General features: G+C 42.2%; 1 pseudogene; it reads right to left on the bottom strand.

The window, feature by feature from the left end:
- On the bottom strand, positions 1 to 27,719 carry LOC145530912 (small ribosomal subunit protein uS10-like; annotated as a pseudogene).

Below are 27,719 nucleotides of genomic sequence, written 5' to 3'. Positions count from 1 at the left end.
TTAAGCATCTGCAGTGGTAACTTCAACCTCAACTCCTGGCTCAGTGCAGATGGAAGTCATCTGTTTGACAATCTCAGAAAGACTGTGCAGGTCAGTGTTGCTCGTGGATCCTCACCTGGAAACAATTCCAAGTCTTAGAACCACCTTTGCCAAGTCCTCCTTGTATCCTTGCAGTTATTCTCAGAATCCCAGTAGGAATCTGAACACATGCTTTCAGTTTGAGATTCTTTTCCTTCACACCTCCGGTCAGCTCAGCACTAACCTTTTCCAAAGACTTCATATTGCGGCTGATAAGGTGATTCTAATCTGGTGAATCACCACTTCTGGCTCCACGGAGTATTTGTGTGTGTGTGTGTGTGTGTGTGTGTGTGTGTGTGTTCAGTCACTCAGTCATGTCTGACTCTTTGCGCCCCATGGACTGTAGCCTGCCAGGCTCCTCTGTCCATGGAATTTTCCAGGCAAGAATACTGGAGTGGGTTGCCAATTCCTCCTCCAGGGATCTTCCCGACCCAAGGATTGAACCCATGTTTCCTGCATTGGCAGGCGAATTCCTTACCACTGCACCACTTTACAGTATCTTTAAAAGCCACAGCTGAGGTGAGGCTTCCTGACCAACTTGTTCCTGGGGAGAGTGAACAGTGTTGGGTCAGGAACAGGAGCGGGCAGCCTGGGGCTCCGCTGCAGCAGCGACCTGCATTTTCCTCAAAGAGCAGGAGCTGTGTTTTTTGCTGTGTAGCTACAACCCATGTACAATGAGAGAGCAGAAAAAAGGAAACAAGCAGACAGATGCTATAGGAAATGGAAGAAGAATCTCAGTGTGTCTGAATCTTGGTTTTATGGTTCCTGAGGTCCCCCTGCATTCCTGCCTTTTCCTGAGCTTGATTCATCCGTTCTTCATGAGATCCCTCCAGGTCCTTATAATTCCATTTTTCCTTAAATTATTTTGAGTTGTGTGTCTGTCAGTTGCAGTCAGCAGAGTCCTAACCGAACACACAGGCCAGGCATCAAGATAAGTTCATTCCCTTTGCCTGATTTGTCACTTCTGTGGATGGTATCAGGCAGGCGCATACCGCCACACTGTAAATCATCAACACAAGGCCCTTGGCCTATAATAAAGCAACATTCTCCTTCAAATGCATTCAATACACCTTCATAAGAGTAATAGCTCAGAAGTCGCTTTGTAACAAAAATGCCGATATTATAGAGACTCAAGATGGAGAATTTACTGGAGAGAGAAGAGCAGTCTATTGACCTGCTACAAATGTTCTGGCTCTGTCGTTATTCAAATATTTCTATTGCCTGGACTCCTGAATTTTTTCCTCCATCTTCTGAACATGGGGGAGTCTTTCTCCTAAGCCTTTCCTACCTGTATGACTTTGAATTAATGCTCCTCTGTGGAAATGGCAGTCCATGGTGTAACAGTTTGTGGCAGCAAATAGCCCAAGCTGCTGATGAATCCACATAATCTGGAAGCCTCCATTCAGAGAGGAAGGAAAATCACCCTTTATCCACTGCTGACCACTTTTCTAGGCACTGTCCACTTGTTATTATCTGTCATAACATAGCAAACGTGATGCTCACAGCCACACAGCAAGGATTGATACCCTATTTTATAAATGAGGAAGCTGAGGCTCAGATTAATTAAGGAAGTGGTCCAACTGATCAGCTATGGGGTAGGGCTTGGCAGTTGGATTTTTCTGGTTTTTCTGGCTTTATAGCCCATATTCTCTCTTTGTTGAGATCCTTGAAGGACACAGAGAAATTGCCCAGGAGAAATTCTTGACCACCCAGAGTGGAAGGAAGTCCTGGCTCGTTCAAACCAGGCTCTCCTTACTGAAACATGAGCGCCTGCAGTCTACAGGACCTACTGCATCCCAGGACACTTCTCTCTTTTTAACATGGGAACTCCATGTCAGAAACCTACAAGTTTTGTAAAATAACAGAAGAAAATGTTCAACCCTTTGTCCCGAAATTCTTGTTCCTGTCTTCTTCTCCCCTCTGCTGCTAATATGACCGTTCTCTTTCCCACTCAGCTGGTTCCAAAGCATCGGAAATAGTTTGCTGACTTCTTTCTTTACCCAATTTCTATTTTTCACCCCAGAGCAAAAATGAGATCTGAAAAACTGCAAATCTGCCTGGTGTCGCTACTTTGTTTCTTGCACTGTTGGTGGGAATGTAAAATGATACAGTCACTGTGGAGAATAGTATGGAGATTCCTTTAAAAAAGTAAACATATGAGCTGGGGTGTCCACTTGGCCATTTCCCAGAAGGAGCTCTGGTCTGAAGGGCTGGGTGCAAGGCCTCTGCATGAACAAGTGAAACCAGACTAAGCACTAAAGAAAAAAAAATCAAGCCCTGAGCCTTTGGAGTGGGAGCACTGACTCCAAGACCCTAGACTACCAGAGAACTAACCTTAGGGAGTATCAAATAGTGAGAACTCACCCAAAGGAAACCACTTGAATACAAGACCTGGCATCACCCAAACACCAGCAGCACCCTGTGCAGGATGCCTCATCTAAACAACAAACAAAACAAAAATATAAACCCAATCATCAGCAGACAGGATTACCACCTCACTCAGCCTTGCCCATCAGAGGAAAAACAAACAAATTAACAAAAAACTCAGCACAAATCTCACCCTAAATGAAGCTTACACAAACCATTGGACCAAACTTAGGAGGGCAGAAACCAAAAGGAAGAAAGAATTCAACCTTGAAGCCTTTGAAAAGGAGACCTCAAACACAATAAGTTAAAAAAAATAATGAAAAGGCAGAGATATATTACAAAAATGAAGGAACAAGTTAGAAACACAGAAGTCCAAATAAATGAAGAGGAAATAGGCAAGCTACCTGGAAAAGAATTCTGAATGATGATAGTAAAGATGATCAAAAACTTTGAAAACAAAATGGAGAAATGCAAGAATCACTTAACAAAGACTTAGAAGAAGTATACAAACAACACAATTACTGAAATTAAAAATACTATGGAAGGAATCAGGCTTCCCTCATAGCTCAATTGGTAAAGAATCCGCCTGCAATGTGGGAGACCTGGGTTCGATCCCTGGGTTGGGAAGATCCCCTGGAGAAGGGAAAGGCTATCCACTCCAGTATTCTGTCCTGGAGAATTCCATGGACTGTATAGTCCATGGGGTTGCAAAGAGTCGAACACGACTGAGTGACTTTCACTTTCTGGAAGGAATCAATAGCAGAATATCTGAAGCAGAAGAATGAATCAGTGAGCTGGAAGATAAAATGGTGGAAATAACTTTTGAAGAGCAGAATAAAGTAAAAAGAATGAAAAGAACTGAGGACATCCTCAGAAACCTCTGGGGCAATATCAAATGCACCAACATTCAAATTATAGGGGTCCCAGAAGAAGAGAAAAAGAAAGGGTATGAGAAAATTTTTGAAGAGATTATAGTTGAAAATTTCCCCAAGATGGAAAAGGAAATAATTAATCAAATCCAAGAGATATAAAGAGTCCCATACAGTATAAACCCAAGGAGAAACACACCAAAACACATACTAATCAAACTAACGAAGACTAAACACAAAGAAAGAATATTAAAAGCAGCAAAGGAAACGCAAGTAACACACAAGGGAAACCCTATACGTTTAACAGCCGATCTTTCAGCAGAAACTCTGCAGGCCAGAAGGGAATGGCAGGATATATTTAAAGTATAGAAAGGAAAAAAATCTAAAACCAAGATTGCTGCACCCAGCAAAGATCTCATTCAAAATTGATGGCAAAATAAAAAGCTGTTCAGACAAGCAAAAGTTAAGAGAATTCAGTACCACCAAACCAGCTTTACAACAAATGTTAAAGGGACATATATAGTTAAGAAATACAAGAGAAGGTAAAAGATCTACAAAATCAACCCCAAACAATTAAGCAAATGACAATAGGAACATATATATCTGTAATTACTTTAAATGTAAATGGATTAAATCCTCCAACCAAAAGACACAGACTGGCTGAGTGGATACAAAAACAAGACCCATATATATGCTGTCTACAAGAAACCCACTTCAGACCCAAAGGCACATATAGACTGAAAGTGAGAGGATGGAAAAATATATTCCATGCAAATGGGAAGCAAAAGAAAGCTGGAGTAGTGATCCTCATATCAGACCAAATAAACCTTAAAATGAACAATATTACAAGAGATAAGGAAGGACACTAGGTAATGATCAAGGGACCAATCCAAGAGGAAGACGTAACAATTGTAAATATCTATGTACCCAACGTAGGAGCACCTCAGTACATAAGACAAACACTAACAGACATAAAAGGAGAAATTGACCGTAACACAATAATAGTAGGAGAATTTGACACCCCATTCACACCAATGGACAGATCATCAAACCAGAAAATTAATAAGGAAACACATGTCTTAAATGATACATTAGATGAGATGGATCTCATTGATATCTTCAGGACATTCCATCCAAATCCAGAAGAATACACCTTCTTCTCAAGTGCACTTGGAACATTCTCCAGGATATACCACATCTTGGGTCACAAATCAAACCTCAGTAAATTTAAGAAAGTTGAAATCATATCAAGCATCTTCTTTGACTACAACGATATGAGACTAGATATCAATTACAAGAAAAAACTGTCAGAAACACAAACATATGGAAATTAAACATTACGTTTCTAAATAACCAACAGGTTACTGAAGAAATCAAAAGGGAACCCAAAAATTTCTAGAAAAAAATGACAATGAAAACACAACAACTCAAATCCTATGGGATGCAGCAAGAGCAGTTCTAAGAGGGAAGTTTATAGTGATACAATCCTACCTCAAGAAACAAGGAAAACATCAAATAGATAACATAACTTTACACCTAAAACAACTGGAAAAAGAAGAACAAAAAACCCCCAAAATTAGTAGAAGGGAAGAAATCATAAAGATCCAAGCAGAAATAAATGAAAAAGAAATGAAAGAAACAATAGTAAAGATTAATAAAACTAAAAGCTGATTCTTTGAGAAGATAAACAAGATTGACAAACCTTTGGCCAGACTCATCAAGAAAAGAAGAGAGAAGAATCAAATCAACAAAATTAGAAATGAAAAAGGAGAGGTTACAACAGAGAATGCAGAAATACAAAGGATCATAAGAGACTATTATGAACAACTATATGGCAATAAAATGGATAACCTGGAAGAAATGGACAGATTCTTAGAAAAGTTCAATCTTCCAAGACTGATCCAGGAAGAAGTAGAAATTATTAACAACCCAATTACAAGCACTGAAATTGAAGCTGTGATCAAAAATCTCCCAAAAAACAAAAGCCCAGGACCAGATGTCTTCACAGAAGAATTCTATCAAACATTTAGAGAAGAGCTAATGCCTATCCTTCTAAAACTATTTCAAAAAATTGCAGAGGAAAGAACACTTCCAAACTCATTCTGTGAAGTCACCACCACCTTGATAACAAAACCAGACAAAGACAACATAAAAAAAGAAAAATACAGGTGATGAACATCACCTGTATCACTGATGAACATAGATGCAAAAATCCTCAACAAAATTTTAGCAAATATAATTCAGCAACACATCAAAAGGCTGATCAAGTTGGGTTCATTCCAGGGATACAAGGATTCTTCAGTATACACAAGTCATTCAATGTGATACATCATATTAACAAATTGAGAGATAAAAACTATATGATAATCTCAATACTTTGGTCACCTGATGTAAAGAACTGACTCATTTGAAAAGACCCTGATGCTGGGAAAGATTGAAGGTGTGAGGAGAAGGGGACAACAGGGGATCAGATGGTTAGATGGCATCACCAACTCAGTGGACATGAGTTTGAGTAAGCTCTGGGAGTTGATGATGGACAGGGAAGCCTGGCGTACTGCAGTCCATGGGGTCACAAAGAGTCAGACATGACTGAGCAACTGAACTGAACTGAACTGATAATCTCAACAGATGCAGAAAAAACTTTGACAAAATTCAGCACCCATTTATGATTAAAACTCTTCAAAAAATGAGCATAGAAGGAATATACCTCAACATAATAAAATCCATATATGAGAAGCCTACAGCAAACATTTATCTCAATGGTGAAAAACTGAAAGCATTGCCCCTAAGATCAGGAACAAGACAAAGGTGACCACTTTCCCCACTATTATTCAACATAGTTCTGGAAGTCCTAGCTACAGCAATCAGAGAAGAAAAAGAAATAAAAAGAATCCAGATCAGAAAAGAAATAAAGCTCTCACTGTTTGCAGATGACATGATACTGTACACAGAAAACCCTAAAGATAGTATCAGAAAGTTACTAGAGTTAATCAGTGAATTTAGCAAAGTTGCAGGATACAAAATCAATACACAGAAATCACTTGCATTTCTGTATAATAACAATGAAAAATCAGAAACAGAAATTAAGGAATCAATCTTATTCACCATTGAAACAAAAAGAATTAAATATCTAGGAATAAACTTACCTAAGGAGATAGAAGAACTGTACACAGAAAAGTATAAGACACTAATGAAAGAAATCAAAGACGACATAAACAGATGGAGAGATATCCATGTTCCTGGGTAGGAAGAATCAATATTGTGAAAATGACTATACTACCAAATGCAGTCTACAGAATCAATGCGATCCCTATCAAATTACCAATGACATTTTTCACAGAACTAGAACAAAAAATTTCGCAATTCATATGGGAACACAAAAGACCCTGAGTAGCCAAAGCAGTCCTGAGAAAGAAGAATGGAGCTGGAGGAATCAACCTTCCTGACTTCAGATTATACTACAAAGCTAAAGTCATCAAGACAGTATGGTACTGGCACAAAAATAGAAACATAGACAAATGGAACAAGACAGAAAGCACAGAAATAAACCCATGCACCTATGGATACCTTATATTTGACAAAGGAGGCAAGAATATACAATGGGACAAAGACAGCCTCTTCAATAAATGGTGCTGGGAAAACTGGCCAGCTACATGCAATAGAATGAAATTAGAACACTTCCTAACACCATACACAAAGATAAACTCAAAATGGATTAAAGACCTAAACGTAAGACCAGAAACTATAAAACAAAACTCTTAGAGGAAAACATAGGCAGAACACTCGATGACATAAAGCAAAGCAAGATCCTCTATGACCCACATCCTAGAGTAATGGAAATAAAAACAAAAGGAAACAAGTGGGACCTGATTAAACTTAAAAGCTTTTGCACAGCAAAGGAAACTATAAGCAAGGTGAAAAGACAACCTTCAGAATCGGAGAAAATAATAGCAAATGAAACAACTGAAAAAGGGTTAATTTCCAAAATATGCAAGAAGCTCATACAACTCAATACCAGAAAAACAAACAACCCAATCAAGGAGTGGGAAAAAGACCTAAACAGACATTTCTCCAAAGACGACATACAGATGGCTTACAAACACATGAAAAGATGCTCAACATCGCTCATTATTAGAGAAATGCAAATCAAAACCACAGTGAACTATGACCTCACACCAGTCAGAATGGCCATCATCAAAACGTCTATAAACAATAAATGCTGGAGAGGGTGTGGAGAAAAGGGAATGCTCTTACACTGTTGGTGGGAATTGATACAGCCATTATGGAAGACGGTATGGAGATTCCTTAAAAAACTAGGAATAAAACCACCATATGACCCAGCAATCCCACTCCTAGGCCCATACCCTGAGGAAACCAAAATTGAAAAAGACACATGTATCCCATTGTTCATTGCAGCACTATTTACAATAGCTAGAACATGGAAGCAGTCTAGATACCCATTAACAGATGAATCGATAAAGAAGTTGTGGTACATATACACAATGGAATATGACTCAGCCATAAAAAGGAATGCCTTGAGTCAGTTCTAATGAGGTGGATGAACCTAGAACCTATTATACAGAGTGAAGTAAGTCAGAAAGAGAAAGATAAATATCATATTCTAATACAAATATATGGAGTCTATAAAAATGGTACTGAAGAATTTACTTACAGGGCAGCAGTGGAGAAATAGACATAGAGAATGGACTTATGGACATGGGTAAAGGGGAGGGGAGGGTGAGATGTATGGAAAGAGTAACATGGGAACTTACACTGCCATATGTAAAATAGACAGCCAATGGGAATTTGCTGTATGGCTCAGGAAACTCAAACAGGGGCTCTGTGTCAACCTGGAGGGGTGGGATGGGGAGGGAGATGGGAGGGAGGTTCAAAAGGGAGGGGATATATGTATACCTATGGCTGATTCAGGTTGAGGTTTGACAGAAAACAGCAAAATTCTGTAAAGCAATTATCGTTCAATAAAAAAAATAAATGTTTAAAAAAAGGGAACATAGAACTACCACAATCCATAGGGTCACAAAGAGTTGAACACGACTTAGCAACTGAACAGCAACAACAAAAGAACTGCCATATGACCCAGCATTCCCACTACTGGGAGTATACCCTGAGAAAACCATAATTCGAAAGTACAATACACCCCAGTGTTCATTGCAGCATTATTTACAATAGACAGGACATGGAAACAATCTAAATGTTCAAGGACAGATAAATGGATAAAGAGGATGTGGTACATATACACAATGGGATATTACCCAGTCTCTAAAAGGAATGAAATAAGGTCATTTGTAGATACATGGATGGACTTAGAGTCTGTCATACAAAGGGAAGTAAGACAGAAAAACAAATATATATTAATGCATATATGTGACATCTAGAAAAGTGATACAGATGAACCTATTTCCAAGGCAGGAATAGAAATGCAGACATAGAGAATGGACATGTGGAGACAGCTGGGGAATGGGAGAGTGGGACGAATTGGGAGATTGGGATTGACAGATATACACTGCTGCTGCTGCTAAGTCGCTTCAATCATGTCCGACTCTGTGCGACCCCATAGACGGCAGTCCACCAGGCTCCCCCATCCCTGGGATTCTCCAGGCAAGAACACTGGAGTGGGTTGCCATTTCCTTCTCCAATGCATGAAAGTGAAAAGTGAAAGTGAAGTCGCTCAGTCATCTCCGACTCTTAGCGACCCCATCGACTGCAGCCTACCGGGCTCCTCTGTCCACGGGATTTTCCAGGCAAGAGTGCTGGAGTGGGGTGCCATTGCCTTCTCCGAGATATACACTACCATATGTAAAATAGATAGCTAGTAGGAACCTGCTATAAAGCACAGGAAGCTTGGTGTTCTGTGAAGACCTAGAGGGGTGGGATGGGGGGAATGGAAGGGAGGTCCAAGAGGAAGGGGATATATGTATACATATGGTTGATAGATTCTTTTGAACTGTGGTACTGGAGAAGACTCTTAAAAGTTCGTTGGACAGCAAGGAGATCAAACTAGCAATCCTAAAGGAAATCAACCCTGAATATTCATTGACAGGACTGATGCTGAAGCTGAAGCTCCAATACTTTGGCCACTTGATGCGAAGAGCTGACTCATTGGAAAAGACTCTGACACTGGGAAAGAATGAAGGCAAAAGGAGAAGGGGGTGACAGAGGATGAGATGGTGGGATGGCATGACTGACTCAGTGGACTTAAGTTTGAGCAAACTCCAGGAGATAGAGAAGGACAGGGAAGCCTGGCGAGCTGCAGTCTGTGGGGATGCAAAGAGTTGGACATGACTGAGTGACTGAACAACAAATGGTTGATTCACTTCATTGTACAGCAGACAGTAACACAACATTGTAAAGCAATCATATTCCAATAAAAAATAAAATAAATAAAAATTTAAGAAACACTTATCTCTATGGCATATCCTGACCCTAAGAATAAAGTCTATAATCCTGAGCTATGGTTTACAGGGCTCTCCAGGATCATCCACATCTTCTCTTGCCTCACCTGCCACCGTTAAGCTTTGCTCTTGCCCACCCCTAACCCAATTTTATTTTCTTAATTCCCTTCCTCCTTACTCTCACTCATCCACCCTGAACCCCTGAACCCCAGAGATCTGAGCATAAAGTGTTTTCCCACTGAGAAGTGTATTCTGATCCTTGAGGCCAGATTAGGCACCTTCTCTGTGCTCCAGGGGGCACCCTCTGCTTCCCTTTTTAACGTTACATTAGGAATGGTTTTCCATGTCCATTTTCCTCACTAGACTGCAGAATGATGGGCACATGGCTGTCATATTCGCAAAGATAGCCCAATACTTGGCACCTCAGTTCAATTCAGTTCAGTTGCTCAGTTGTGTCTGACTCTTTGCGACCCCATGGACCGCAGCACACCAGGCCTCCCTGTCCATCACCAACTCCCGGAGTTTACCCAAACTCAGGTCCGTTGAGTCAGTGATGCCATCTAACCATCTCATCCTCTGTTGTCCCCTTCTCCTTCTGCCCCTAATCCTTCCCAGCATCAGTGTCTTTTCCAATGAGTCAGCTCTTCATATGAGGTGGCCAAAGTATTGGAGTTTCTGCTTCAACATCAATCCTTCCAATGAACACCCAGGACTGATCTCCTTTGGAATGGACTGGTTGGACCTCCTTGCAGTCCAAGGGACTCGCAAGAGTCTTCTCCAACACCAAAGTTCCAAAGCATCACTTCTTCTGCGCTCAGCTTTCTTTATAGAATCCCCTAATTCTTCCTCCTGTGGAGAACATCACCTTCCTTGGTGTTCATTATTTCCTTTCCATTTATCATTATCCCAAACGTTTTAATACAATGCAGTTGGTTCTTGGGTCTCCTCACTCCAGTTCCCCTTATGCTGCATGGCCCATTCAACTTCTTAACACATTGTTTTGAACTTAAAGCATTCTTGCTCTGAAATGTTCATTAGCTTCCTATCATCTACACAATCAAAACAGCAAAATACTATTTGAAGCTCTTCACATACAATCCAAATTAGATTTCTAGCCTCAATAAGCCATATTTCTCTTGTGATCCCAGTCTAACAAGAGTTTCTTTCCCTTTCCTTCCTTTTCTCTGCTTCCTTTGCTTCTTCTTGTATTCTTTCATCTCTCCCCCTCTTCCCCCTCCCTTCTATCTCTTCCTCTCTCACTATTTCCATCCCTCCCTTCCATTCAGTAAGCAAAGATTTCAGCAATGGTCACCTGCTTCTGTGATTATCAACCACAATTTCACAAGAGATTCAGTTGGGAAGTTTTCTGTTTTTTATGGATGCCTGGATCTCAATCCCTTCACTTCATCCCTTCAGAGATTACTATTTCCTTAGTAGGGGGGTCAGATCATGCATCATATTAATAATTTTTAGAGCTCCCTAAGTGAAGTGCTGGTACTGAAAATCAAATAGCTACATTTACCAGGCATTGGATTAGTTCTTTCCTCATGGAGTCTATAAGACTAGACTGTAGACAGAATGAGAGACACAGATGCATGGAACAATTTTATGGACTCTGAGGGAGAAGGTGAGGGTGGGTCTTTCTGGGAGAATGGCATTGAGACATGTGTATTGTCATATGTGAAACAGAGCACCATTCCATGTTCGATGCATGTGACAAGGGCTCGGGGCCGGGGCAGTGGGATGATCCAGAGGGATGGGAGGGGGAGGGAGGTGGGTGGGGGGTTCGGGAAGGGGAACACATGTAAACCCATGGCTGATTCTTGTCAATGTATGGCAAAAACTATTACAATATTGTAAAGTAATTAGCCCCCAAGTAAAATAAATAAATTTATAAAAAAAAAAAAAAAAGACTAGACTGTAGAGTGGTGGTTTTCAATGGGGGGGGGGCAATTTTGGTCCCCACCCACCCACCCAGGAGACCTTGGAGTGATGTCTGGAGCTATTTTTGGTTGTTCCAACTAAAGTGGGAAGGGTGTGCTCCTGTTACCTAGAGGGCAAGAGGCCAGTTGTTGTTTTTCAGTTGCCCAGTCATGTCTGACTCTTTGTGACCCCATGGACTGCAGCACACCAGGCCTCCCTGTCCCTCACCATCTCCCAAAGTTTGCCCAAGTTCACATCAATTGGGTTGCTGAGGTCATCCAGCCACCTCATCCTCTGATGCCCTCTTCTCCTTTTACCTTCAATCTTTCCCAGCACTGGGGACTTTTCCAATGGGTTGGCTATTTGCATCAGATGACCAAAATACTGGAGCTTCAGCTTCAGTATCAGTCCTTCCAATGAGTGTTCAAGGTTGAGGGATGCTGGCAGAGGCCAAGAATGCTGCTAAAGATCCTGGAACACTCATGGCAGCCCCTTCTCCCACACACAACAAGGAATTATCTGATCCAAAATATCAATAGAACCAAGACTGAGAAGCTCGCTGTAGAGTGCAGAGGCAATGATGAAATAATCACTCAAATGAAGTTTTATTTACTAACTGAAATAAGGGCAATAATGACAAATACTGAGTATCACTAGGGGTGACACTGGGTGACACTGTGCATCACAGAGGGGTCTGAAGTGGCCTGGCTGGAGTGGTCTTCCTTAGCTAGAGATCTGAAGGTAGGGTGTAAATTAATCACCACACCAAGGGTGGGGATGGAAGCATTTCCCCAACATGGTGGCCTCCCCAGTACATCTGAAGTTTTGGAGAATTCACATAACTCAGAGAACATGGTGGACTAGAGTGCAAAGAGAGGAGGCAAGAGAAGAATTTTAGCCTAGAGCAATGGGAGACTTATTGGAAGGCAAGTAGGGTATGTCATCAACAGATGAAAAAGATCATTCTAGCAGACAAGTGGAGAATGGCTTAGAATTGTGCAAAAGTGGTAGCCCCAGGAATCTGGATGAGACATTAGGCTGAGCAGGAGGTGGGAGAACTGGGGAGAAATAGATGTAAGAGATATTTAGGGGACAAACTTGACCATCTCTCTTTACACCTTGTACTTGTCAGCCTCTAGGTGTTTGATGACACCATTGTCTTTAACGAGAAATACACTATCTATTTGAAACCTTATGGTCTTCACTTAAGCCCCAAGCCAAATAAATATCATAAGGAACTTCCTGCTCATCTCAGCTGATATAACTGCCTTTGAAATTCTGGGGGTTCTCTGTACCTCTGGAATCAACTTTTATTTGCTTACAACTTTTACTTGTAAACAAATGTACAATTTGCTTACACTGAATTTTAACTTCCTTATAAAAAGAAAAGGTTCTTGACAGCTGAAATCTGTCTTACTCATTTTTATTTCCCAGACATTTTTCTAGATATTTAGTCAGGGGCTGTTTGATGACAAGAAACAGAAACCTGTTGGACTAACTTAAAACAGGTTTTTTTTTGTTTGTTTTTTTTCTTTTTTGGGTAGGGAGACTAGGATATGGCAGAGGTTCCCTCTTTTTGCTGCCAAGCACCCATGTTCTGGAACAGCACCCTAATGTCCTTTTGAGTGGCATCCCTTTGCTTTCTTTCCCTGATTCCTCATGGTTTGGGTGGGTCTGATTCCACCTCACAGTGAGTTCTAAGGATGGGTTGATGAGTTAGCATATAACACATGTCAGTGTCTTGGTTTCCTGGTGGTTTTGTGACCCAAACCATCCAATGGGCATCAGCTCCCCAGTTTTTCTAAACCTCCTGGGAATGTGAGCAGTTCCTCCATTGCCATTTCTCAGCCAGAACATCTGGGAGCTTTCGGTGAGCCCACCGGAGAATGGAGCCTACCTCGAGGAAAGCAGACCTGAGAGCTGGGGAAGAAGACCCCTGCCGACACGGTCCTGGTACCTGCAGCCCTCATGCCTGGTCTTTGCAGCTCTGTAAGCTAATAGCCTCCTTGGATGCTTGAGTGAGTTTGAGTTGTGTTTCTGGCACTTGCAAGCAAAGTAATGCTGACTAAAATGGCAGAACATCGTTCAGGACTAAGAGCAGGAATTTCAGCCGTGTCCCCCAGGGGCCTAGAACTGGGACCAGGTACCTGTCTCCAGGTGCCTATCTCCCCTGGATTGGGATGCAAGTTTCTCACCCTGTGTGTTTCTGCAGCCTTGTCTGCTTCATTCTTCTCTTTCTGTCTCTGGTAGCCGCTATGTCTTTCTGAGACAGGCTTCAGAATTGTGTGGCTCTTCATTCAAGTGCATGACAGCAACTATGCAGAGCTCCTGAGCCACATGCTTTTTTAAAAAAATTGAAATATAGTTGACTTACACTATTATATTAGTTTCAGGTGAACAGCAGAGTGATACAATATTTTATAGATTACACTCAATTTAAAGTTATTACAAAATAATAGTTGTATGTCCCGGTGCTGTACAATAGATTGTTATTGTTTATCTACTTTATACATAGTAGTTTGTATCTCTTAATCCCCTACTGGATCTTCCCCCTTCACTCCCTACACTGGTATCACTAGTTTGTTTTCTGTATCTGTGAGTCTGTTTCTGTTTTCTTATGTACATTTGTTTGTTTTATTATTTAGACTGAGCCACATTCTCAATCCCCAAGTGATGCTGTCATTATCCAAATTTAGACTTAGATTTATGTCTACCCTTGGCCCAATCTGTAGTCAAGGGGCAGAATGCAAGGGTCATTTTCCACTCGACAGACTCTGTGGAAGCTCACCAAGAGATGGAGTTGGGGAGGTATAGCATACCGAGTGGTCAACATCAGGGCTACATGAATGACTCCAATTCACCATTAATAAGTACAGGTGGGAGGGAAATCACCGAGAGTTGCACCATCTTCAACTCCAAACCCTACAGGTTGGAATACCAGCTGACCTTTCTAGCAAGAAAGAGGGCTGTATTCTGACATTTTTTGTGGCCCAAATGTTGGCAAAATCCAATGATATCTTCCTTTCTCTAAGACCCAAAGTTCCTTCCCCGTCTGTCCACTGAGATGTGTATAACAAGCAATGCAGACAAGTAGGATTCTTAAAAACAGTGTTTTGACTGAGGTCTACACCCTGAGGTACCACTCATCTGTCCCCAGTGGAGATGTGTGGGCTCCTGCTCGGCAGGGCTGCAGCAAACCTTGTCATGTCTCAGCTTTGCACAGTCTAATGGTCTCATCTGTTCCCTTGGGGGAAAAATAATTATGGCACTGTGACAGAAACCCTTATAGCAGATTTTCCCACGAGTCCCCCATAATAGTCCTCTAGAGCCAGAGTGGGACCCCACTAGAGTCTGGGAAGGTTAAAAGCACAAAGCTCTAAGATGCTGCCCCCAATTCCAATTAGCAGCTCTACTTTTATTTTGTCCATATAATCAAAGCTATGGTTTTCTCAGTAGTCATGTATGGTTGTGAGAGTTGGACCATAAAGAAGGGTGTGGGCCAAAGAATTGATGCTTTCAAATTGTGGTGCTGGAGAAGACTCTTGAGAGTCACCTGGACAGCAAGGAGATCAAACCCATCCATCCTGAAGGAAATCAGTCCTGAATATTCATTGGAAGGGCTGATGTTGAAGCTGAAGCTCCCATACTTTGGCCACCTGATGCAAACAGCTGACTCATTGGAAAAGACCCTGATGCTGGGAAAGACCGAGGGCAAGAGAAGAAGGAGATGACAGAGGATGTGATGCTTGGATGGCATCACTGACTCAATGGACATGCATCTGAGCAAATTCCAGGAGACAGTGAAGGACAGGGAAGCCTGGCGTGCTGCAGTTTGTGGGGAGTCAGAAAGAGTCAGAATGACTCATTGACTGACAGCAACAACTTTTGTTTTGTAGGCTGGGTTTTTGTTTTTTAATCTACAGAGACACAAAACAGACTGATGGATCCAGGGACTGGGAGTGGGGGATGGGCATGAGGTTTCCTTTAGGAGCGATGAAAATATTTTAAGCCCCATAGGAGTGATGGTTACACAACACTGTGAATGCACCAAATGCTGCTGGATGGACCCTGTGTGTGCTGTGCTTAGTTGCTCATTCATATTCGACTCTTTGCGACCCCGTGGACTGTAGCCCACCAGGCTCCTCTGTCATGGGATTCTCCAGGCAAGAATACTGGAGTGGGTTGCCATGCCCTCCTCCAGGGGAGCTTCCCAATGGTTAACGGTTAACATTATGTTATGCCAATTTTACCTCAATTAAAAAAAAGCTGGAAAACTGCTAGTTTAAATAATCTTGATTAGAAGTCATTGTTTAGCCTGTGTGAATCTCTTTATCTCCCTCAGTCTCAGTTTCTTTATCTGGAAAAGGGGTTAATAATTGTGCCTATATCTTGGGTTGGATATAAGATTGAAATGAGATAGTGATTTTGAAGGCCTTCACTAAACGTAAGCATCCCTCCCCTGTATTCCTTTTTGTCCTGATATTTCATGATTCCACTTGATCTGTAGATCACAGGGAATGTTGTTGGGATTTTAACAGGGACAAAATATGACACCATTGTTTTGTCCTCCCTTTGCACTGAGCTGGAGAATTTTGCTTGCCCTCTTTTTCCCTGCTCCCGGAGTCTCTCCGGAGGTCCTGCCTGTAGAGGCCACATTTTTCTCTCCCAACTTGCTTCAGAGACTGTCAAAGAATGTTGATGGAGGGATGCAGAAGCGGGAATGAATTGCCAGGCTCTAAAGTCGATACCTGTTCAGAGGCTACCCTGAAAGTGAATGATTACGGGCAGGGAGAGTGTGCTGAAGTGGGCTGATGAATTGGGGCCCATACAGTCACAATAAAGATTGCGATGCTGTTAGGAGACCAGATTAGATTTTTCTGGGCTACAATAAGCTGCAATCATCTTGTTATGTCAGCTTGTTTATTGTTTTGGGTCCTGACTTATTTTTGGAGCGCAAGGTATCTACAAAATAACTCTGCTGTAAACACAGATAATTTGGGTAGCAGACATTGAATCCTACCAGTGTTCCCCATTAATTAGTAGAATGGGTTGCCCGCCCTAGGGGGACAGTGACCCTGTATTGTTCAGGAATGCTTTCTCATGATGGAAATTTCACACCCAGTAAATTGCTAATGAACATGTCATTTTGCTGCTGAGTTTACCTGACATACTATTTCTCTTGTCATTGCCATTAGAGATAGAATTACTGTCAAATCAACTACAAAAAACAGAATTGATTTTTGATTAGAGTTCCTAGAACTAAAGGTTAAAGATGGTTTAAAGAAATGGAGCTGTGGCTTTCTCCTTAAGTATCCTCAAGATTGTTTCCTTAGTTTGTTGAGAAGCCAGAGCCGTCACCTGCAGAGAGGATGCTCCATAGTTAACCCTTCATACTTTCGCTGGAAACAGGAATGTGAACAAATTCCTCTCCATCCCTGGCTCCAACCCGTTTGCAAGTCAGTGGTGTCAGAGTGTCAAAGGAGAACAGATTGCTTTAGTTTGTGTAACAAGGGTTGCTGAAATTGCAGTCTTACCTTTGCAGACGATTTGGGGAAGGCTCCGATAACCTCATGCAGGCATTTCATATACAAGCAATTATAGGGAGATAGATTAGAGTGTCCAGAAGAATCATAACTTCCCTTTGCCTGATTTATAAGCCATATCCTGATTTTTTACAATACCATTTATAATATCAACACCATCTAGACAGCTGTCTATGGGAGTTGGTTCCTCCAAAGCATATGCTGGTGCCCAGCTCACACAGGAGATGAGATCCTAGAGGCAAACTCCCTGGGAAAGCCAATCTCATGGAGAAATCCTGAGCTGAGCTTCTGGGGTCGGGGCTGGATGTGAGTCTGAGCTCTGCCACTCGTGAGCTGTGTGATAGTGGGCAAGTGGCTTAACCTCTGTGAGGTTTGGTTTCCTCTTCTATAAATACAGGTAACAATAAATCCTACACAGTAGGATTGTTGTTTGCAGTAAGTAAGCTGACTCTTATAAATGGATTAACATAGTAACTGACACATAGTTGTTGTTGTTGTTCAGTTGCTCAGTCGTGTCCGACTCTTTGTGACCGCATGGACTGCAGCACACCAGGCTCCCCTGTCCTTCACCATCTCCTGGAGCTTGCTCAAACTCATATCCATTGAGTCGATGATTCCATCCAACCATCTTATCCTCTGTCGCACCCTTCTCCTCCTGCCTTTGATCTTTCCCAGAGTCAGGGTCTTTTCCAATGAGTCAGCTCTTCAAATCAGATGACCAAAGTATTGGAGCTTCAGCTTCAGCCTCAGTCCTCCCAATGAAGATTCAGGGTTGATTTCCTTTAGGATTGACTGGTTTGATCTCCTTGCTGTCCAAGGGACTCTCAAGAGTCTTCTCTAGCACCAAAGTTCAAAAACATCAGTAGTTAGACACATAGTTAGCATTCAATAAATATTAGCTACCATGAAGAGGGGTGAATACAGTGTTGGAAGTAAGACTTAAAACTGCGGGGAGGTCTGGTTGTAATTCATTCTCCCAAATAGCTGTTAGTTTGTATGATGTCAATGGACACCCACTACTCATGCTACCTTCAGACAGTCTCAATTATCTTTGCTGTTGTAGGAAAAACCTCTTTACGTGGCCTGGTCTCTCTTACTTTTCATGTTGTCCAGTTTTTTCCCTGTGGCCAGGCTGAGTGCCCACTTGGCCCGTTATCGCCAGTCTGCCTTTTTTCACCTTGGTGCTCCATCCACAGGAAGCCCGGTCCCCAGGGAACCCCTCCCCTTAGTCCTCAGTCTGTGAAGCTGAGAATGAGCAATTGAAGAAGACAAAAGATCTCCACTGCCCTGAGCATTTGCGATGGGAAGCCTGGATGCCCTGGGGCAGCAGAAATCCAGTTAGAGGCTCCATCTGCCCTTTGGCTAGCTTCCCATAGGAAGCCAAGACTCGCCCCCGCCTGATAAGTTCTTTATGCTTTAAACAAAAGACATTATTGGAAGGAAGGACACGAGTGTCTCAAAGTGGTACTTTGGTACTAAAGGATGTCTTAAAATAGCATGCTTACGCTTTCCACTGGGGCAGGAAGGACCTGAGAAGAGAACATTAAGTCTGGAAAAGCCAAAATGATTGCCAGGCATTATTGTCCCCTGATGGGTAAGAGGGCTCTCTGTGAGAAGTGGCAGTGTGCTTGGATGACGGGCTGCTGGGAGAGGAGAGGGCCCCATGATTAAGTGGAGGCCAGACACACCCTCTCAAAGGACAGTGCCCGGGAGACCCAGCAAGCTGGAGCCCACGTAGGCAGTAGGAAGAAGAGAAAGGTGATGAGTCTGTGTCATTCCTTCTAAGCCTGATTGGAGACCCCGCAGACACTAAACAGGGAGGCTGTAAGTGACCAGATAATGGCTACCCTCTTGTACCCAAGCCTCCGCTTCTGCATCCCCTATCTCTGTTTTCAGATGCATTCATTGAGTGCCCCCCACCCCTCCACCAAAGAACCCATAACTCACAAGTCTCAATGGCCAACACAGTAAATCCCCTACATATGAACACTCAACTTGTGAACTCTTAAAGATGCGAATGTGCCAGCCCCGGTGTGCCAGCTGTTGTACCTCGCTAGTGTACTTTTCAAGGTATTGTAAGATTAAAACTGTTTTCTTTGTTTTGTGTGTTTGTTTTTAATGTATTATTTGTGTGCAAAGTATTATAAACCTATTGTAGTACAGCATTATAAAGCTGATCATGTTAGTTGGGTACCTAGGCTAATTTTATTGGACTTACTAACAAATTGGACTGACAGACATGCTGTTGGAGTGAGTCTTGTTCACATGTAAGGGACTTACTGTACAGACATAACAGATTCCCAAGGGGACAGAGAGAGTGTTACATGGTACACCTATTGTAGACAACTTAAAAATCCATGATATACACATCTACTCCCCAAATTCTGTCTCTGATGGAGTCTTTCTCTCTCCTACATCAGGGATCAATAAGCTGCTTCAATGACCATCTATAGTAAATAGGCTTTGCAAGCAAAGAGGTAAAATTGAAGCTATTTCATGGTACTTATATAATCATTGAAATGTAACCATTAAAAAAATGTAAAACTCACTCATAGCTCAAGGTCATGAAAATAGAGATGGATTTGGCCTGTGGATTAGTCTGCTGACCTCTGTCCTATATAATTCTCAAATTTCGGGCTCACCATTTTGCCTTAATATCTCTGAAGCACTTGAGAGCCTCGGCTCTGTCCCAGCTCATATCCTGAAGCCTGTTTACAGAAACAAATCCAGTTTACAGACCCCACAACAGTTAATGGACTCTAAAGAGTTAACATGGAGAAGGAAATGGCAACCCATCCAGTATTCTTGCCTGGGAAATCCCATGAACAGAAATAGCGGGCTACAGTCCATGGGGGTTGCAAAGGAGTCAGACATGACTCAGCAACTAAACAAAGAGTTAATAGGAACAAACTTGTTTGAAAATGATCAGGTTATGGGTAGGGTTTGTTTTGTTTTTTTTTCCCCTGTCATCTCAGGAAAAATTGGGGACATTGGTGAAAAGGGACCAGAATCTCAGGATTTCTGCCCGTGAGTCAGTGAAATTAGGTCATGTTTCAAAGTGAGGGTAATGCCTCTTGGTCTGCTCTGAGGGGAACTGGCCCAGTGATTTGTGGAGAAGGAGCCTGCTATTGCTATATCCGTGTTTACGTCCAGCACAAACACAGGCTACATACATCCACTGGGCAAGATAAGACTCCTTAATACCAGACTTATTTTTCTTCAGAAGCCATCAAAGACAAATCACCGGGCTACCAAAGGACACAGATTTCTCCAGACGCAGCAGTCAGCGAAACTCAGCTGCCATGTAGTCACTCACTTGTTCGACAAACATTTATTAAACACCTACCCTCTTCAGAGATTAAAAAAAAAAAATGCAGCCAGTGACCATGTCAAGTCAAAGTAGGGGAGAGAATTACAGAAATGGATAAATTGCAGCCCATTTAGTCCAGAAAAGTTGCAAAAGTCCTGGGAGAAAGATCTGCCCACACTAAAATGGGAGGGTATGGGAGTATGTGGGCAGGGGGTTGCGGGGACACCTCCCCAGACTGGGAAGGACAGAAAAGGGTTTCAAAAAAAGGGACAGTTCATCCAGGGAATGCAGAAGGCAGAGATAGCGAGAGGTATCCAGGCCCAATCATATAAGAGCAAAAAAGAAACCAATACATAAGAGAACTGAAAAGAGTGGCAGGGATAGAAGACCGAGGAGTGTCTGGTGTGTGTGTGTGTGTGTGTGTGTGTGTGTGTGTGTGTGTGTGTGTGTGTGTGTGTGTGTGTGTGTGTGTGTGTGTGTGTGTGTGTGTGTGTGTGTGTGTGTGTGTGTGTGTGTGTGTGTGTGCGTGTGTGTGTGTGTGTGTGTGTGCGCGCGCACGCAGGTGGGGATGATACTGCAACATAGTGGCAGAAGATTGGGCTGACTTGTTAGGAGAAAGAAAATGAAAGGCCCTCCTGGCTTTACTTAGTGTTTATGTTTTATGCTTAAAGCAAGGAGATGCCTTTGGGAGACAAACAAAGAGTGTCCAGATTTGCGTTCCCACAGATGGAAAATGCACAAGACCTGTGGCCCCAGTTGCCATCAGAATGAAGGTCTGTTCCTAAGCATGCATTTCAAGACCCTTTACAACCTGACTTCTCTCTGCCTTTCCAATTTCTCTTCTTTGCCTTCTTTCCGTCCCCCTCTGCTAGGCACCCCAAATACTAGACCTGCTAGACCATTTCCTCCTTCCCTCAACATGTCATTGGTTTTGTATTAGTTAACTTTTGCCACATAACAAATAGTCTAAAGCTTAGAAAAGCTTAAAACACAAACCTTTATTACCCCAGTGAGTTTCCAAGGGTTGGGAATGCCGGACTGACTTAATTGGGTGAGTCTGGCCCAGGGTCTTTCATGAGAGTGTTGTCAAGATGTTAGCTGAGGCTTCAGTTACTTGAAGGCTTGACTGGGGCTGAAGGACCTAATTCCAAGATGGTTCACTCCAAAGCAATTAACTAGGTCCTCAACTCCTCATTAGCTGTAGGCTGGAGGTCCCATTCCTCACTGTCCATAGGGCTGCCTCTGTGTTCTCCTGACATAGCAGGCAACCTCCCCTAGAGCAAGCAATTTCAGAGAACAAAGAGGATCCCAAAATGCCTTCTATGACTAACCTCATATGTCCCTATGATGTCCACCATATTTCCGTTTCTAAGAAGCAAGTCACTAAGTTCTCCCTGTTCTCAGAAGGGTAGGAATTAGGTTCCAACTCTTTAAAGGAGGAGCATGAAAGATCTGGGGAACATGTCAATATCTTAAGGCTGCACCTACTTTCATGTTGGTGTCACTTTCTTTAAGTCCCCGATTGGGAAACTTTTGCCAGGGGATATGTGTCAGTGTCTGGAAACATTTTTGGTTGTCACAAATGGAGGGGAGCCCAAGAAGAGAGGCCATGGATGCTGTTAAACATACTACAATGTAGAGGATAGCTCCTCTCCACCACAAAGAATTCTCTAGCCCAAAGTATCAGTAGTACTGAGGCTGAGAAACCCTGGAAGAAGCTGTTAGCAGCTGTGTGTCTGGGCAAATTAGTTACTCGTTCTAAGCTTTGATTTCCTCAGCAGTAAAATGGGGACACAGTGTAATCCACCTGGTGGAAAAATGAGATGATGCATCTAAAGCAGGGGTCCCCAAACTTCAGGCTGTGGACCAGGACCTGTTGTCAGGTCATTGATGACATTAGATTAGAAATAAAGTGCACGATAAATATAATGTGCATGAATTGTCCCATAGCCATACCCCCAACCCCGGATTGTGGAAAAATCGTCTTCCATGATATCAGTCCCTAGCACCAAAAAGCTTGGGGACCGCTGCTCTAAAACACTTATGTAGTCAGTCGAAGGAGCACCTTCTCTGTGCTAGGGCCCCAGGCTAGATCCAGGGAGCTTGGAGATAAACTAGCCAGGCCTGGTCCTTGAGCCTAGCATTTTGTGTTTGGAGCCATAATCATAATATGAGTCTGCATTTTAGTATAATTTATCATGCAGAGGTCATTTTTTCCATTTTTCTGAGAAAATCTTGGAGACAGTAGTGGTCCTCTTTTAAGGTCCAGCCCACTTAGGTGCCTAGCAACATGCTTTGCACAGAAAAGATACTCAATCAATGCTTGTTGGATTGAATTCCACCGGCTTGCTTCATGAAATGACTATTCTTTGTATGATTTTAAGGTGCTAAAGATTTTAAAATGTACAATCTATTTAATAACACGTTTCAATTTTGTTAGAAAGATTTGGGGGAAAAAAACCCTCTATTAACTGTATTTTTCCATTGTAAGATACATCCTGATTTGAAAAATGCTAAAATTTGAAAAACAAAATAGGCATCGCAAAATTGAAGAAATACGGTAATATTTGTAAGTTGTTGTTTAGTTGCTGAGTCATGTCCAACTCTTTGCGACCCCGTGGGCTCTAGCCTGCCAGGCTCCTCTGTCCATGGGATTTCCCAGGCAAGAACACTGGAGTAGGTTGCCATTTCCTTCTCCGTGGGAATCTTCCTGACCCAGGGATGGAACCACGTCTCTTGTTTTGGCAGGCGGGTTCTTTAACTACTGACCCACCAGGGACTAATCTACTAATTTTGAATGAAAGGAGACTGTGTATTCCTCTATTATTCTTTCTATAGGCATGGTTTTAATGTCAGTGTACTAGTTTTCTACTGCTGCTGTGACAATACCTCCAGCTTTGGACTTAGCAGGGCTTCCCTCGTAGCTCAGTCAGTAAAGACTCTGCTTGCAATGCGGGAGACCTGGTTTGATCCCTGAGTTAGGAAGATCCCATGGAGAAGGAAATGGCAACCCACTTCAGTATCTTCCATGGACAGAGGAGCCTGGCAGGCTACAGTGCATGGGGTTGTAAGAGTCTTACAAGTCTTACAAGACTTAGTGACTAAACCACCACCACCACTATTACCACGGACTTAACACAAATTTATCATCTTATAGTTCGGTAGGTTAAGAGACCAGAAAATGTCAGCAGGATAAAATGAAGGTATCTACGGGGCTGCCTTTCATTCTTTCAGGGCGATTCTATTTTCCTGACCTTTTCTAGCTTATAGAGGCTGCCAGCATTCCATGGCTATGATCCTCTTCCTCCTACTTCAAAGCCAGCAATGGAAGATCAAGTTCTTCGCACAACACATTCACTCTGCCTTTCTTCATAACCACATCTCTCTCTGGCTCTGCTCCTGTGCCTGCCTCCTACTTTTAAGGATGCTTGTGATTATATTGGGCCCATCTGGAGAATTCAGGCTAATCTCTTGGTCATAAGGTCATAAGGCCAGCTGATAAGCAACTTAATTCCTCTACAACCCTGATTCCCTTTAGACATGTTTCCTCACATAAATTTCATGCTTCCCTGGCAGCTCAGCTGGTAAAGAATCCACTTTCAATGCAGGAGACCCTAGTTCAATTCCTAGGTCGGGAAGATCCACTGGAGAAGGGATAGGCTACCCACTCCAGTATTCTTGGGCTTCCCTAGTGGCTCAGCTGGTAAAGAATCTGCCTGCAATGTGGGAGACCTGGGTTCGACCCCTGGGTTGGGAAGATCCCCTGGAGAAGGGAAAGGCTACCCACTTCAGTATTCTGGCCTGGAGAGTTCTTCGGGGTTGCAAAGAGTCAGACACGACTGAGTGACTTTCACTTCCACTTCCTCACATAATTACAGGTTCCAGGGATCAAAACTAGGACATCTTTGGGAGGACTGTTACTCTGCCAACCACAGTCAGTGATACCAAAGAAACCACAAAATCCTTCTAGACTTGTAAAGGTAACCCAAACCACATCTTATCACTTAGGGAAGCTTGAACATGAGTTACATTTTCCATTTTGGATGGAAAGATTCCAGCCACTGCTTTCAAATGGCAGGATCCAGAGAAATATTGCATTTCCATGCTGCTTGCCACTGGATGAAATGAGACCCAATCCTTTTCTCCATAAGCAAATGGAACCTATAAACCTCAATTTGGCTACTCCACTGTTCCAACATAGCATGGTTCAGTGTTGTGAAACGTGACTCTTCAAAAATCTATTATGTGACAAGCTGGGTGGTTTATGACACAAATATTGTATTTTGCACACTTCATTTGCAGTTAAATTATTGAACATCTGACAACACAGGCCATGTTCTGTTTCTTAGTGCAAATCCATTAGAAGGTATTTTTTTGGTTGTTGCTGTTATTAAATTAGGGCTTTAATATTTCCAGACGTGAAGAGTGAATTTATTTTACAATGATTAAAAATCATTTTGTAATTAGATTTGAATGAACAGGGAGTTATTGGAAAAGTTGAGCCTAGCATTCAGCTTCTAAAGGAACAATTCCAATGCTCATGTTTTGATGATACTTACTGTTGTGTCACTTGGCTGTTTTATAAAAGAGGAAATTAAGACCAAAGAGAAAATGACCAATAAGGGTTGAGACCAGGGAAGTAAGTCTCCAGGAAGATTTCAATGTTCACGTTTTGAGATAGGTCAATCTTTGGATTTTTAAAATCATGGACTACTTTGTCTGCTCTATGATTAGATCATTTATTGCCTACATCATCACATCAAAGTCTGTTACTGCTAGGTGGTTAGAGAATGAGAAAAATATTACTGGTGCACTAGGGAAGAGTGAGGAATGTGAAAAATTGGAAAGTATGCTGCTGCTGCTGCTGCTAAGTCGCTTCAGTTGTGTCCGACTCTGTGCGAACCCATAAACGGCAGCCCACCAGGCTCCACTGTCCCTGGGATTCTCCAGGCAAGAACACTGGAGTGGGTTGCCATTTCCTTCTCCAGTGTATGAAAGTGAAAAGTGAAAGTGAAGTCGCTCAGTCGTGTCCAACTCTTCGCGACCCCATGGACTGTAGCCCACCAGGCTCCTCCGTCCATGGGATTTTCCAGGCAAGAGTACTGGAGTGGGGTGCCATTGCCTTCTCCACTGATAAATAAGTAGCTGCTACTTATCTCTTACTGATTTTTCCAGAAGGGTCTGAGAGACCAATCCTGCCAAATTTTCTAACATTTTACAAGAAAATAAAATTCTGGATTATTGTGTAAAATCTGATTTCAAATATAGACCATTAATACAAAAACACTTTAAAAAAACTATTCAGGGTGAATAAAACGTGTACAGTTCCAGTAGAGCCCAGAGATCATTTGTTCTAGAATTCTGGATTCTATTGTGCCGGGCAGACTATATGCAGTAACTCTTCCAAGGCTCAACCCCTGAAGTGAGCCGTGTAAGGGCAGTATAATGAGATATTAAACAGCCTAATAATGGAATTGCTTGTTTCAGCCTAACCTAGCTCATGTTAATGACCTTGGGCAAGTCATTTCATACCTCTGTCTCCATTTTGGTTTCTTGTTCATGTAAAATGGAAATAATATCTATCACATAAGGTTTTTGTGAAGATTTAGGATTAACGTCTGCTTAATGTCAGCAGTGACTGGATTGTAGGAAATGCTTGTGTTCTGTTGCTGTTGTTACCATAAGGACTCTAAGCAACTTATTTATGCTCAGGGTCACATAATAAGTATGACTCTGTGCATTGCCTCTTATGTGTTGCTACTGGTAAAAGTGTCAACAATTGTCTCATAATTTGTTTAAAAGTGGGAAAAAATTAAGTCCATAATTTGGATGCTAAGATTCCCAAAGCCTGTTTCATTAACACTTGATAAATATACCACGTGAATACAAATAAATGCTTTGAGCCTCTGACTCAAACTGAATGCCTTGTTCTCTTGTTGCTCGAGTTTGGACTGAAAACAGAATCATATCACTTATAATCCTGCAGTGATACCCTATGACCTTGAGGTAAATCTCAATTATTTAGCCTGGCTTCAGGGACCCTCCATAGTCTGGTCTCTCCTTACAGTGTTTGTTTCAGCTTTACCCAACTCTGTGTCCAGAATGCATCACATTCTCTTCCACCTCTGGAAATTATACTTGTATTATACTTGTTATTTTCTCTGCCTGAAACACTTTATTCCCATCCTTTCTTTTTTTTTTTTTTTTTTGCTTTTATTGACTGATTGTTTGTTTATTGGATCCCAGGAGCACAGAGCTGAATTAATCATATTCTCTAGCCCATGGCACACCATCATACTTGGTCAATGGATGGCCCCTGTCTTATTGTACTATTCATTTATTTCTTTCCCTGTACACCTAGTCCCCAGTATCATTTGCCTCTCTCATCTCTTTGATAGATATTCGTAAATACTCTAAAATATGCAGAGTTATTTTGATTGTGAATGTGTTTTTAATTAGCATAAATAGCATTGTGTTATCACCCACATCCTGAGGCTTTCTTCACTCAACATTGTTTTAAGATCTATCTGTATTGCTTTCTATATATTTAGCTTGTGAATTCCTTATGCTGTATGCTTTTTTTGTAACGTGCATTTATCACGTTTTATTTACCCAGTCTCCTAATGATGGACACCTGGGTTCCCTCCAATTTCTTGATAGTACAAACAAACCTGATGCTATAAACTCATCCCTTTATGAAGCTATGTGAGAACTTTCCTGGGGTGTACACATAGGAGAGAGATTCACAGGTGATAGGCCACATGCCTAAGTTCACCAAATCCCACCAGACAGCGTTTCTGAATGTTTTTGCCAGTTTACATCCCCACCAGGAAGGAAGGAGGGTTCCCAGCTCCATGCTCCTTGGCATTTGCCTCCTGTCTTACTGTGCTGCCATTCTGATGGATAGGTGGCAGCTCATGGCTTCACTTTGCATTTCTCTAGATAGGAAAGTGTCTGAGTTCTGCTTCCAATCACAGAGCTATTCAGGTTTCTCATTGTCTGAATCCTCTGTTCATGGGCTTGCTTTCTTTGTTTGCATCTTTCCATTGGGTTCCCTTTTTGATTCTGGATGTTGTCAGTGCCTCTCAAGGTCTCATGCTCACCTCCCTCTTCTTGTGGCTAGTGACTCCAGCTCTCCAGGATTCTCCAGGATCAGCCGAGACGTCCCTTCCTCCACAAGGCAGTGTACAAGCTTCCTGGAGTCTATGTTACCCAT

This window comes from Giraffa tippelskirchi, chromosome 13 (genome assembly GCF_054371585.1).
Source record: "Giraffa tippelskirchi isolate mGirTip1 chromosome 13, T2T-mGirTip1v1.2.pri, whole genome shotgun sequence".
NCBI lineage: Eukaryota > Metazoa > Chordata > Mammalia > Artiodactyla > Giraffidae > Giraffa > Giraffa tippelskirchi.
The sequence above is the reverse complement of the archived record's forward strand: the minus strand, read 5'-3'. Positions and strand labels throughout refer to the sequence as shown.